Source organism: Chlorocebus sabaeus, chromosome 1, assembly GCF_047675955.1.
Source record: "Chlorocebus sabaeus isolate Y175 chromosome 1, mChlSab1.0.hap1, whole genome shotgun sequence".
Taxonomy (NCBI): Eukaryota; Metazoa; Chordata; class Mammalia; order Primates; family Cercopithecidae; genus Chlorocebus; species Chlorocebus sabaeus.
In genome coordinates, this window is record NC_132904.1 from 52,696,178 (window position 1) to 52,711,232 (window position 15,055).

Below are 15,055 nucleotides of genomic sequence, written 5' to 3' on the forward strand. Positions count from 1 at the left end.
TTGCCTCCGACTCAAATCTCAGCTGTGCCTGCAGGATCCCCTGCTGGTGAAGTCCCCAAGAAGGAAACCTGTGTACCTGGTTGACAAAATAACGTACATCTTACCCCACACACAGAGCTCATCTTACCACCAAAAGCTTTGCAGACGCTTCTGCATGTGACCGGAATCATCTTGGTACCACATTGGGTGCCCAGGAAAACTGTGAACTGTGAATCCCAATTTCTAGGAGGCCAGCCTATCTCAAAACTAACAGTGAGGGGTGCCCACAATAAGCAAATTCATAGAGACAGAAAGTAGAATGGTGGTTACTAGGGCCTGGAGGAAGTGGGGAACGGAGAGTTATTATTATTACTTTTTTTATTTTATTTTATTTTTTTTGAGACGGAGTCTCGCTCTGTCGCCCAGGCTGGAGTGCAGTGGCCAGATCTCAGCTCACTGCAAGCTCTGCCTCCCGGGTTTACGCCATTCTCCTGCCTCAGCCTCCGGAGTAGCTGGGACTACAGGTGCCCACCACCTCGCCCGGCTAGTTTTTTGTATTTTTTAGTAGAGACGGGGTTTCACCGTGTTAGCCAGGATGGTCTTGATCTCCTGACCTCGTGATCCGCCCGTCTCGGCCTCCCACAGTGCTGGGATTACAGGCTTGAGCCACCGCGCCCAGCCAGAGAGTTATTATTAAATAGGTACAGACTCGAGGTCAGGAGTTTGAGACCACCTGACCGACATGGTGAAACCCCGTCTCCACCAAACATACAAAAATTAGCCAGGTGTGGTGGCACGTGCGTGTAATTCCAGCTACTGAAGAGGCTGAGGCAAGAGAATCGCTTAAACCTGGGAGGTGGAGGTTGCAGTCAGCCAAGATTGTGCCATTGCACTCCAGCCTGGGCGACAGAGGGAGACTCCATCTCAAAAAAATAAAAAAGAAGTGCCAACTTCCAGTTTATTCTGTGGAACGATGGTAGTGATGGCTGCACAGCAACATGAATGTACTTAATACCATTAAATCTTACATTTAAAAATAGTTCAAATGGGCCAGGCATAGTGGTTCATGCCTATAATTCCTGCTCTTTGGGAGGCAAAGGTGGGAGGATCGCTTGAGTCCAGGAGTTCAAGACCAGCCTGGGCAACACAGTGAGACTCTGTCTCTACAAAAAACAAAGAAAAATTAGCCGGGCGTGGTGGGGTGCGTCTGTGGTCCCACTTGTGGTACTTGGGGAGCTGAGGTGGGAGGATTGCTTGGGCCCAGGAGGTCAAGGCTGCTGTAAGCCATGATCATGCCACTGCACTCCAGCCTGCGTGACTAGAACAAGAGCCTGCCTCAAAACAAACAGACAAACAGAAGGTTCAAATGATAAATTTTATGTTACGTAAATTTTACCACAAAAACGATACTAAAATGCAAACAAAAAAAACCCCTACCACCACTACCACCATCACCACCTCCTATAAGTGGGAGCGGCCCAAGGCCAGGGAATAGAATCTGTGGTCTAATTAAAAATCTTGCTAACTTTCTGAAATACTTTTGAGTTAAAATACAATAAACAAATCATTAGGTCAATGAAAGACATTTGCTGTTTTTTATTGGTCAATGAAATATTTTTTATCTTTTTTTAAAAGTCATCTAGGCTTCTCTTATTCTTTCCAAATCTCACTTGACCTCAGGAAGGCCACCAAGGCTCAGCCTTGCCAAGTTCCCCATTTTTATTTCCTATTCTGTCTTCCCCAGACTCACCACAGGTACACTCCTCCCCAACCACTCGGCACCTGTGAGATACCCTTCAGTGCCCCAGGGAAGGTTGGGCACCAGCTCCCTGATCTTAGCTCTCAGGGCCTAGCATACATCGCCCTACCCAGGAAGAACACTCAGACCCTGTGTTCCAACAATTCCTATACAGAGTGGGTGGCACCCTAAATAAGCATACCCATATTGCTCCCACATAAAGCAGATGGGGCCACAGGCACACAAGCACTACTGTCTTGCACACCACATCAGGGATGTAGGCTCTGGTCTAGACCTTTGAATCTTTTTATTCCTTTTTTTTTTTTTTTTTTTTTTTTTGAGGCAGAGTCTCGCTCTGTCACCCAGGTTGGAGTGCAGTGGTGCAGTCTTGGCTCCCTGCAACCTCCACCTCTTGGGTTCAAGCGATTCTCCTGCCTCAGCCTCCCAAGTAGCTGGGATTACAGGTGCCTCCCACCAGGCCCGGTTAATTTTTTTTTTTTTTTTTTTAGTAGAAACGGGGTTTCACCATGTTGGCCAGGCTGGTCTCAAACTCCTGACCTCAAGTGATCCACCCTCCTCGACCTCCCAAAGTGCTGGAATTATAGGCATGAGCCACCACGCCCAGCTAAGACCTTTGATTCATGATACTCTCCTAACCTCATCAAACTCCAAAATGCTAGGATCTATAGATCAAATGAGAACAGCATCTAATCCACCAGTGAAAGCTCAGCTGAGAGGTGTCTTTGGAGCGTTGGTGGGTGTCGTGGAGATGAGCTAGCTCACCACCAGCTGGACTGCTCCTTCCTCCTGGACCCTTGCTTGCAGCTGTGAGCCCAGGTGATCAGGTTCTAAGTCATGGAATCCGAGCTGGAGCGGCGCATGCCTCTTCTCAGACCGACCCATAAGAATCCCCCATAGTGATTTTTCGTGCCTTTTCTACTTCTGTCAGGGCACAAAGACCTTGGAAACTGCGTGTTGAAGATGGTGAGCCACAAGAAGGAAGGGACCCAGTCCCCTGGATGCCTGCATGGGGGAAAGCCCTCTTTGACCAGAACACATGTTTTGGACTTTACATATGTGAGCTATAATGTGCAGTATGTGAAGTCACTGAGAACTGGGAACTTATCTCTTAGGCAGGAAGCATTACCCTAGCTAATACAGTAGGTGTTAGTAGTGGGTATGTCAAATTTGGCCTGGATCAGAAGGCATTCCTTCCCAATGTGAAGGTCAACCACAAGGGAATTAAGATGTCTCTTACCCCACTGTTGCAGGCCAACTTCCAATAACAACTAGGTCTGTCATTTTACATCTTACCTTCTATTAGTACCTCAGTGTCCTGCAAAAGTTGCCTGACCCCCGGAAATAAGCCTGCCCACCCCTCTACGTAGGCACTCACACATATACACCCTATCTTGAAAAAGACATCTTTTCCCTATTTGCAAATAGCATAAGACAGGAGACTAGAACAGATAAGCTAGTTAATTTCCTTGGTTTCAGAAACACCCCCAGGCACTCAGCTCTTGAGTCCCTGGAAGCCAGTGTGATGTGGTGGAAAGAACATGGGCTTCTGAGTCACTAAGTGCTCCTTTGAGCAAGTCATAAACAACATAGAGTTCCTGTGAAAATTAAATGGAGGGGTCTCTCACAGCGCTGGGTCCACAGATGAGCTCAATAAGCACCAGTTCCCGGGAAGCTGCGTGGGGATAATTCCTACCACCTGAAGCTCTAGGTAGCCCAAGCCAAACCAAGGCAGAAATTGATGCATTTTCACATAAAAGGTGAGGGTAGCTCATCTTCACCTTAACCAACTCTCTCTTATAGTAAGACAGCTAAAAACAGATTTTCCACCAAGTCTTTGCCCAGCACCCTCTTAAAGGCACTCTCCAGGGGAACCTTTGTATCTAAATGGCACTATGTCTCCTGACTGGCTGAAATTAGGCCTTTGGGACTTGATACCAGTCTGGAGGATACAGAGGGATGCTGGCGAAGACATATCGAAGTCGCAGCCAAGTGAACTTGAAAAGGATTTCTCTATGCCTGTTCACTGTGTGCATGGCACAGCAGCTAGAGCCCAGGATGACTGCAGAGCTGTCCCACCCAGAGCAGCTCACAGCCCAGCTATAGCTGGTAGAGTCTGTCCCCCAAAGATCCCCTGTTTTTTGTGTGCATTGTTTTTGTTTGTTTTTTCAGACAGGATCTCACTCTGTTGCCCAGGTTGGAGAGCAGTGGTACGATCACGGCTCACTGCAGCCTTGACCTCCTGGGCCAATCCCCCATTCGGAAGAACTGTACCATTTGACCTCATTTTTCTCAAACACCCTTAGAAAAAGTTCATTGCTCAACAAAAGTTTATTTTTGTTTCTCTGATTTGTGAATTTATCAATACGAAGTCATTCCCCAAAATGAGCACAAATCCAACCAGTTAGATCTATATTTGCTTTTATGGGAGAAAACAAATAGCAACCTTCTTTCTTCCCCTCACAGCCTAGGTTTCCTGATAAAATAGTCCAGCCGTGCAATGTGCACTTCCTCACCTCCCACTCATCCATCAAACCACCACAATCTGGTTTCTTCTCACAGGCCACCCGGTGCATTAGGCCAACGTCACCACCAACTGCTGCTAAATGCAACTGCCACTTATGGGACCTTATCTTGAGGCCCCATAGAGAGGGCAGACCCCTCTCTAACTGCCCCTGAAAATGAAGGTTCTGGTCTTCACTCTCATGGACCGCCACACCCCTACAGTTCAACCAGTATCTGTGTCCTCACATCTCTGCAGGCTGTACTTGCACCACGCAGCTCCCTGCTGCATTTCAGGCCCCTGCGTCACCAACAATTGGACATTCTCCTCTCACTAGCTTTTAGAGACCTCACGTGTGGCCAATTTCCCTTCCAACCCCACCTGTTCCTTCTCCTGCAGCCCCAGCCTCAGTGAGCAGCACCATCCTGACTCTGTGGCCAAATCCTTGGAGTCAAATTTCTCTGCCCCTTTTCCCTCATCTTGCAGAGCCAGCCAGTCACCAAGTCCTGCCTCTTCAACAGCCCCATTTGCTGCCTCCCATCCTTCCTAGAAGGGTCAGGTCTCTACCTGCTGTCACCTGGAACACTCAAAATCTCCTCCTCAATACCTTTCCTGCCTCCAGATTCACCTCCCTCCAATCCAACTGTCCTCAAACTGTTGCCAGAGAAATCTTTATTTCAAAAATGTGCACTTGGTCAGGTTACATTCCTGTTCAAAATCCTTCAACAGCTCCCTGACAATATGCAGGGTGAAGTCCAAACATCTTAATGGAGCAAAACAAAAACTACCTTCATGATCTAGCCCTAGCCCACCCCTCCAGTCTCTCCTCTCATCACTTTCCCGCCCCCTCATACTCTAGAATCAGGAACCATTTGCAGTTTCCCAATAAACTGCACTCCGACACACTTCCACCCCCATGCCTTTGCTGATGCTGATTCCTCTATCTGGAATGCCTATCTGGACTCTGTTCACCTGTGAAAACCCAGTGGTCTTTAGGGCTGAAACATCAAAGGCAGCAGAGTGTCATAGGTCCCAGTTTGGACTCTGGAGTCAGGCAGACTGGTCACCAAACCCAACCCACCATTTACTAGGTGTGTGAGCCTGGAGGAGTTGCCTAACCTCTTTGAACCTCAGTTTCTTCATCTATAAAATGGGTATAATAACAGTCCTGACCCACTGGGTGACTTCAGGATGAAACACAGTGACGCCTGGCTGGGCTGCATCCTTAGCTGCACTGTTCTTCTTTGAAGCATTATTTTGCCCTCCCCGGGCCCTCTTTTCCACACTGTACTCTGGGGAAGTTTGTAGGATAGCTTTGCACATACCCTTGCATTGATCTACTTGTGGCCCCTCCTACCTCACCTGACTGTGCGCTCTGAAGCTGAAGGCTGCAAGCCCCAGGGCCTGGTGCCCGTGCCCCTGGCAATGGTGGGTGTTCAATAACCACTGCTGGTAGATACAATCAAATCAAGAGTATCACACACAATTCAGGGTATGTAGTGGCTAGAGTGTGGCTGCCCTTTGTCGACAACCCTGCCACTTCATCCAGGGCCTGGCCAGCTCTGACCTGAGCTACCATGGGCCTCCTCACTGATCTTCCACTTCCCAACTCACTAGCTTCTCCTTTATCCTGTTCATAAAGCTCTCAGGGTTCCCTACAGCCCTTTTACAAGTCCAAGCCCTCCCGCCAGGCTCAGTGGGTTCCCCCCCACCATCATGCAGCCCCCTCTTCCTTGTCAGGCTCAATCCCAAAGGCATTCAGGCTTACCCTGTGGCTGCCCTCACATCAGGTCTCTGCCTTACTTCTGCCCCTGCTCAAACCTCACCCATCCTCTGAAGCCCAGTCAGCTCCATGGTGCTGACTGAAAACCTACTACGAGCTGTGCCCCCTAGGAGCTTCACACTCTATTCAGGAAATCCAAACAAACTAACAGTTATTGGTAAGAGCTGCCGGGGAGGTGAGTGCCACGACATGTGGATGCCGAGTTGGAAGATGGAGTGACTCCGCACCTGAGAGAAGCTCCCTGAGAACGTGGCACCAGGGCAGGATCTTAAGGGATTGGCTGGAGCATTCAGGTTCAGAAGCCCTCCGCCACCCCGTCCCCTACCCACCTGTGTTCTTCTAACTCAGAGTCTACGCCTGAGCTCACCAAACCTGGCTGTCAGGCAGATTTGCCCAGGAGGTCTACGAAAACTCAGTTTCCTGGGCCTGTTCCCAAACAGAATCCCTGCAGCCTGAGGGCCAAGAGGTAAAGATGTTTTTAACTCCCCAGGGAATTCTGTTGATCAGCCAACTTCCGGAACCACTGGCCACATTCGATTCCATTCATTCAATTTACTGATAACCTATATTGTGACCGGGGCCTTGCTAGGTGCCGTGGATGCCAAAGGAATAAGATGCTTCTTCCCGTCTTCTGAGAAACGGGGGAGACAGAGAGTTCCCACACAGAGGTCACAGACCACGCCATTTGGCTTTTCCTTTAGCCTTGAACCTATCATGTCTTCTGTGCATTAATTTTGTCTGGACAATCTAATGTGTAACCTTAAGGAAGGGCTGATATTTTTTATTTATTTTCTATTTCCCAGAGTATTCACCCCAGCTCTGGGTTCTCAGTTGATAACTAATATTTAAGATTCAAATAATTTCTGGATTATCGTCTTTTATAGCTAATTCACTCACTGATAAGCTGTTGACTGATCTTCATCTTTGTAATTCCAGTGCCAATGTGGTGCCTGCTCCCAGCAGGCGGTACGTTTGTTGAATGAATGAATGCTTACGAGTAGAAATGTGGCTCCGGAGGGAAGGAACTGCTTCCACGGTAGCACCTTTAGAGTTCACTTAAAAGAGTTCTAAATTTTTCATGCGAATTACAGACTACCAATTTCAGGATTAATTTCCTGATATACAATTACAGAAGCTTTCTTGCTTATATCGTCATTAATGTTATTAACAACACAAATAACACCTTCCTGGCTCTCAGTAGTCTGCTGGCCTCTGAGATGCTTGTGCACTCCTTTCGTGGGGCCGTTCACCCAACTGGCAGTCCAGCTGGCCACGTCCCTCACCCTAGAGTCTGCACAAGGGCCTGTACACTGCATTCAGCCTTTATAAGCAGGTGTATACACCTGCACAGACAGGTGAGCCCTGCCTGAGTCAGAAATAACTAATGGGCTATTCAAAGCCTACCAAAATGTCAATACACCTGGGAAGTCAGGATCTAAGATTTAGATGTAAAATCACCTGTGCTGTAGAGAGGCAGCATGACAAAGGAAGAGCCCCATCATGAGGTTCCTGGGAGACCTGTCCAAGCATGGGACATTCGGCCAGCTGGGGTTGGCTAGGTATGCAGGGGTTGCCAGCAGAATGATTTCCCCTGCTTTCTCCAGGGCCAGCATTCCCAGTGGTTCATTGTCGCTATTGATGTTTGTTCGTTTTAAGCCCTGAAAACAGGACTCCTCATCTTGAGGTGATGTGATTAAACATCGTCTGTCTTTCCAGGTCCTGGCTAGAAGGGGTCTTTACCAGGTAACTTCCTTTGCGCCAATAACCAAAGGGGTCTTTTCTGAAGTGCATGCTGGGTCCTGACAGCATGCAGGCCACATAGTCTGAGGCCTGTTCACTTCCATTTTGTTCTGCTGGAAAACAGAAGAATTTCCTTGCTAGTCATTCATTCATTCATTCAACATTGATTACCATGTGCCAGGCAATGTACTGCATGAACCCAACTTGACAGTTCTTAGGTACAACCTCAGGAGAGTGAACAGACCAGAAACTGGCAGGGTGAGACAGCTCTGAGAAAGGATTCCTTCCTTCATCAGGATGTGGCCTGAGAGGAGCTCTCTGCCCAGGGAAAATATGCCGCTATCAGAAGGCAGTTCAGATATCTGAACAGAACTGAAAGATCAGGACAGTTTTGACCCAATCCTCTACTGTACAGAGGAACTGAAGTCTCCCAGGAACTTCTCCCCAAACGTCTACAAAGCCAAGTAAGGTTACAGATGGCAAGTACAGAAATGCATGTCTGAGAAGACAGGGTAGAACCAGTCTCTAACTTACACTCAATTGCTGAACTGCCTGGAGGAGGTTATTTGTCTGACAGGTTGTGTTTCACCTCCCTGGACTAGGCGCACGAGCACTGAGGTTTGAAAGCCCTTTAACATTTGCCTATTTGGTAATGGCTCGGAGGCTGCAGAACCATTGCAATGTAGAGTCATGAGCAGTGTAGCACATCGCTACATTGAGAGCAACGCAGACCTGTGTGGGACAGGCTGGGGTAAGAACGCTGCCTCTCCAGGCCACACTCAGAGGCCACGTTCCTGAGAGCTCAGAGAGGCCGGGTCATAGGTTCCAGGGCCCAGAAAGGTCCTTGACCATTCAGGGGGTCAAAATGTCCCTTACCAGCCCCAAACTCCAACATCCAGAAGCCGCAGGGGAGGGGAGCCCCAAAGGTATGGCCCTGCTAGTGACTTTTCCCTGGTAGGAGGGAGACGGGCTCTCATCATCCTGATGAATACATTTCTGTTGGCTGAATAAAGACATTGGACTCTTTCCTTGGTATTTGGGCTCATGCTCTGAAAAACATGTTTACTAAAATAAGCCCCAACTGTTCCAAAAAAGATTTTTTTCTTTTCTCATAAAGATACAAAACCCAAGGGCAGCAGATAGGGACTGTTGATGGAAGACCAAGAAGTCTTAGACTCCAAATCACTCTCTGTTTATTGGTCTGCTCTTCTCCACAGAAGACAATTCAGGCTCAAAGTTCAGTTTTCGAAACTCATTTCCTGGGGCAGACCTCGGCAAGGTATTCACTAAAGTGGGGGTGTGCAGGGACAACCACACCCAGGAGACAAGAGTTCCTGGAGCTCTCTCTCTCTCTTCCTCTCTCTCTCTCCACCATTATTCCTTCCACTCTAATGATCTGATATTTTTAAAAATTCTGGCTCACCCTCATGACAAATAATCTACTTCCTGGATACTTTTGCCTTGCAAATGTCATCCTTAGAAACAACTATATTTTTTGTTGGTCTTTATTTTTAAGTAGCTTTCTCACCCCAGAGCCCCAGCTCCTGCAGAAATATTGTGTGACCCTGTCTGGAATGCAAAACGATCCCTGGAGAGTCAGTCTGCGCAGGAACTCACAAGGGTGTTTGCTATCAGCTTATCTGGCAAGAGGAATCTGAGACATTTTAAATATGAACTGTTGGTGTGGCCCGTCCCACTCCATTCACTTTGCCCCATCAATAATCACTTCCACTCATGTGTGAGACACAAAATGCAGAAAACCTACACAAACGCTCTGAAAATGAGCCCCCAGCAGAAGTTCCTTTCTCTCTACAGAAACATCCATCAGACAGCTGGAGAATTCATATTTGGAGAAGCTTTCCTGGTCTCTGCTAATGTTTCTTTCAATAAATCTCACCTAGCAGCAAGTGTTTTGCAAAGCCCTGGACAGTCTACTTCTGAACTCCCCTCCTCTCTCACTTCAGAGCTTATCTCTCAACTGAATGTCTCATTCCTTGCACCCTCAGCTAAGAAGAAAGTACGCACACTACTCCTCCTTACTTCCAAACACCAAATCAGGCCCTTTCACACTACCACCCAGTTTCCTTGGAGAACTCTCTGCCTCCTTTTCTGCCTGGCAACCTCCTGATCATCCTTCAGTACCCAAGTCTCACAGCCCCTCCTTGGTGCAGTCTTCCCTGTGTGCTGCTCTCCTCTCAGTGCTTCCAGAGCACTTGGTATGGCTCTTTATAATGCTGATAAGGGAGCTATGAATGTCATCATATACATCTGTGCCACCACAGGCCAGGTCACAAGTCCTAGGAGTAAAGGGACTAGGTCTTACTCACTTTTGCATCCCAAGAACCAAGCCCAGGACCTGGCATTTGGAAGTCCCATATTAAATGTTTGACACCTCAGTCAATGCCTTGCCTATTTTTCCCCAGCCCTCCCTTCTGTGTGCAGAGAGCCATGTGAAATGTGGAGCCAGGAAGGGCTTTAGAGTCAGATACCCTGTGTTTGAGTCCTGGCCCTTGTGGGCAGGGACAAGTTATTTAACCTGTAACTGTCTCAATTTTCTCCCCAATATAACAGATAGATATGCCTACCTCTCAGAGAGCTGCTATGAGGAAAAACAAGGTAATATATGTAAACCTAGTGCTTGCCCAATGCAAAGTGCTCAAGATGCATTTCCTTGAGCTCAGCAGGAAGTGTTGGGTCAAATGGAGTTCTACAGAAAAAGTGAGTGGCTTCCATTCTGGTTTATGTGCCATCAGCATAGTGACAGGATGGCCAGCCTCTGACAGAAAGAGCCCCTCTCAGAGCCAGTGAGAGTGTAATCCATGCCGTTTGCTGGAGGTTCTCACAACAAGGCCTGCTTAGCAACAATGCTCATGTGATTTTGATTTGAATGGCAAACTCACAGGAGGATACTCCTGCTAAGGCTGGGCCATCATATAGCCTTCATTTCCTGTCTTGAATTAATCTTTCACCCCAAGACACATCATAAAACAGAATAATGGCAACTCAACAGTGTTAAGTCACTAAGTACAAATCAAAACAGCCTGCACATGAGAAGCCTAAACCTCTCCATGCTGTTGCACCCAGGTTTTATTAGGCCTTGATAAACAATGAGGTAGGAGCAGTGGGGACCCTGCTAACACCTGAGACATTCAAGTGCAGGGTGGAGGAGAAAAGAGGAAGGTACGGTGGCTGAACCCACATGAGGAGGCAACATGGAACTGTGGAGAGAGCTACTTGCTGGGAATCAGGAGACTTGGCTTCTGTCTCACTTCTATCACCGGCTTGCTCTATGGGTGTGTTCGAGTCATGTCTCTGGGCCTCAATTTCTTTACTAATAAATGAGAGAAGTGGATTAAAGGATCTATAGTTCTTTTCAGCTTTAATACTTTACAATTGTAAATGTTAGAGGCAAATCCACCTTCCCGACCTAGCCTTTCCCCTTTTCATGTTGGTTATTCATCTGAGATATCTCTCATCTCTCACTGAGCAACCTTCTACCAATGCTATTCCCTTTATTTCTCCAAAGTGTCTGGTCACCCCTGATCACAAGGGTTGGCCAACTTGGGGCCATATTCTTAAGAACATATTGACTACCCTCTGATCAAACAACTCAGTACAATCCAGGTACCCTGGGGCATCAAGGACTTGAAAATCCCAACAACCTTTAATCCCATTTTCCTCTGATACTAACCAACTTTCACTCCTTAGATCTCTAACAATCTCACCAGGTTAGAGTTTTCTCCCATGCTGCTTGGCAGGAGACTAGGGCAGCAACAGGGAGTTCTTATCTGCACTCTGGCATAACTCAGGGTGGGGCAGGGGAGAGATGGCAAAGCTACAAAGGTCAGGATGAAAGTGCTTACAGAAGCAAGATCTGACCACATGAGGAGGAAGTGATCTGGAGGAGAAGACAGTGCTAATCACAAGGACAAACTGAGAGAGGCACTGAGGACCAGGACCACAGAAGTCAAGGAGACTTCTTTAAGATGCCACCAAACTTCCACCCCTCCCTGACTTCCTGAATAAGAAATCTGAAGGCAGCTGAGGTTCTATGATTCGCCCAAGGCTACATAGCTAAGCTGTGGACAGCCAACACCAGAACATGGGTCTCTTGGTCTCAGCCCACTCTTGTTTCTACTCTATTCTGTTGACCTCAAGAGTCTAACGAGGCCAGCTGGATCCCTTGCAGACTCTAAGAAACATGACCCAAGTGTCACTTAGGAAAAGAGCAGACCCAGCAGATATTTTGATAACTGCCTTCCGGAGCCTATGAATTCTTTCCCATCTCGACATGGTTTTCTTGTTCTTTCTCCAACCCTTGCCACAAAAATATGGAAAAGTTCAGAGGTCAGTGACAAGGAAGAGGTAGGCTCCCTTGACCCTACAGAACCCTGCATATCTAAGATAATACACACCTGTCCCTCTTCCTCAGTCTAGAGAAGGTTGGTGGGGGAAGGGTAGAAGGAGGAGATGAGTGAACTGCCTGGAAGGCTGACCTGTTTAGGCCACAGGTATTATTCATGGGCAATTAGATGGGTCACTGAAGGTCTGTGACAACAAACAATAGGATCTGCTTCTGCCAAGGACCTCTCATAGATCAGTGTCTAACATATCATCTCAGTGTCAGGAGGAGGAAGCTCCAAGTAAAAGTCAAGAAATTAATTATTCAGTGTGCGTGACCTAGTTCCCAGAGGTAAGGGTGGGTGAGAAGACAGCTCACCAGTTCCTTATCATGGCAAGAAACTCAAATATTCCACAGGGTAGTGTTCTCTTTGCTGCCAAAGAGGGTCCACTTATGGTTAAGAGTGGCCAAAAAAAAAAAAAAAAAGCCAAAAGTCACTCATTCCACAAGTGTTTACTGAGCTCCTCTTATGTCTCAGGCCCTCCAGGGATTTACTATGGTTGGAGTTTAGCAGAGGAGAGACATCATGGAATTTATAAACAGCAGGACTGGGCCATGCCCCAGCTCAGCCCTTAGACAGCTGCATTGCCTTGGGCAGGTTAAGCCTGCTTAAGGCAAATTTCTCATCTGTAAAATGGGAGAAGTCCACCTGCTTGATCATGAAGATGAAATGACCTTTATAAAACGTAAAGTGCAAAGAATATGAAGTGTAAACAATCATGATACAACATGACACACTTCCCCTGCCCCAGAGAAGTGTATAATTTGGGAATGCTTTGGAAAATAATCCAGGGTACCTATTTGGCAAGCATCACATTCTCTGTAATTTGGGGAGATTTTATGTTTCACCCTGCCAATGGAGATGAAGCTGGCAGTCAGTCCCAGTCCTCAAGTCCAGGAAGTTGCAAGAAAAGGTGGAGTGAACACAGAAGAGTAGCCAGGACCCACCTGGCCCTGGGTCAAGCCTGGATTGAATGGATGAGCCAGGAGGGACCCAAGATTCCAAGGGGAAGAGAGAACAGCAGCACATGTGCTCAATCAGAAACAGAGCAGAACCAAAATTCATCTGAAGGCAACAGGATTGCGCCAGCCAGAACTGCTCACACTCCCCTCCCCACACACATTTCAGACAACGTTGGAATTCACTGTTCATCGCCCGACCCTCCTCTGTGGACAAACTGTATTCTGTTTCTCCAGAGAGGGGACCGTTTCTCAGGCTGTGGCAGACTGGCCAATCAGCTCTCTGTCTGGGTCTTTCCCCAGATACTAAGAATGAGAACTCCTGGAGCAGCTTTCCCTGAGGTCCAGTCAACCCCTTGTCATCCTGCCATTCAGGACTCCCGTGGACTCCTCACCCCACGTGATCCCTCAGCGCCCACCAGGCCAGCTGCCAAATGCCCTGACACGCACGCTGGCTGCCCCTCCGCTGGGGCCTCCACCCATGCCCAGGTTTCTTGGATTGGGTCCTGATGCTCTCCCCTCACACTCACCTTCATCCTCCCTCCTCCCACAACTAAACTGAGCCTCTTCCAGGCCCTGCCAAGGTTCACATGTCCAGGGAAGCTCCCGGAGAGAAGGGTGAGTTTTATTCATCCCTATGTTCCTTCTAACTCATGGCTTTCTGTGAGTTCTTTGCCCTCCTGTAAACACAGATTTATGGTCCCAAAATGTTCTCTGATTGCTGTATACAGGAGCAGAGCAGAGAAGAAGGGAGGAGGGGTGCCAAAACGCCAGACTAGAAGTCCAGGGCCTGCATTTTGATTCTCCATTGGACACCAGTGAGTCCTGTCACCTTGAGAAAGTATCTTCAGGCCAGGCCTCAGTCTCCCTGTTTGGCAATGAGGGGTTTACTCTAAACAACCTTTCTAATTATAAGGTTTGACATTACAGAAACCAGGCTAGCCTGAGACACAGAAGACCTGAGTCCTAGGCGCTTATTAGCCTACCACCTGTGGCAGGCTATCCGACTCCTCAGACCCCAGCCTCCACATCTATAAAACAAACAAGGATAATATGACCACCCCACCCAGGGCACAAGGTTCCCATGGAACACTGTCCGTGATAAAGCTTTGTGGACCGTAAAGCCCTGATTAAACCTCAGGGTTGAGACTCCTTGAGTCCACAAACAGCTGCTGGTCCCCTGTGATGTGCCTGGTACTGTACCTGCCGAGAATTGCTGCCTGGCTCAGACAGGAAAGCTAGAGTCTGGTTCCTTGCCCTCAAGGCTCCCTCAGCCGGTAGGTGGGACAAGCAGATGAACGAACCTTAACTCAGTGGTGTATCTGAGGCATGAACACAGCGCTAGGGGAGTGCAGAGGAGGCGGTGCTGACTCAGAGGGAACAGCGCGCCCTGGGCATGGCAAGCTGCCCCAGGATGGTGGGAACATCCCACACTTTCCTAAGCCTAGGACCAGCCCCCAGGAGCTACTCCATGGTAAACAAGATCTACCACTGTGACTTACTCACTGGATTCTCAGGCATCACAGTGGTTAAAGTCTTCTCTTTCTGGGATGAGACACACACAGGTTGCCATGTTCCTTTAAAAACAAGAGCCCAACAATTAATGTCAGTGACATCATCTTAGCTTACGCCTCCTTTCTAGTCTCCTCCAAGAGGTCGCGCATGCTTGTGCACTTTGCCTTGTGGGACACTTCACCCAGCAAGAGGAAATGGACAAAGAATCTCTCTCTGTGCTCCAACAAGTTTTGCACATGAAGAAAGGCATAGCACGATGGCTAAACAAATTCTATTGTTGGCTGCAGTCAGGGCACCCTAAGGGCTTATCAGATCTCTACACAAAGACTTTGCTGAGGAGTAGGAGGGATCTGGAAAACAATGCTTTATTCGCTGCTTTAGTAAAAACAGAAAGTGTCAGAATTTCTAAGCATGAGA

At 48.0% G+C, this 15,055-nt stretch overlaps 1 protein-coding gene across 8 annotated transcripts in view; it reads right to left on the reverse strand.

The window, feature by feature from the left end:
- The window catches only part of MICAL2 (microtubule associated monooxygenase, calponin and LIM domain containing 2), a 243,298-nt gene that overhangs the window by 200,792 nt on the left and 27,451 nt on the right, over positions 1-15,055 (reverse strand). For 5 of the 8 annotated variants that reach the window (XM_073018242.1, XM_073018225.1, XM_037999707.2 and 2 more), the window contains exon 2: positions 14,630-14,700. The exons of 1 other annotated variant lie outside the window; for it this stretch is intronic. The gene's annotated coding sequence lies outside the window, so the exon portion shown is untranslated. Of the gene's footprint in view, positions 1-14,625; positions 14,701-15,055 lie in introns of all 8 variants that reach the window. 2 more of the 8 variants (XM_073018227.1, XM_073018235.1) reach the window with 1 other exon arrangement.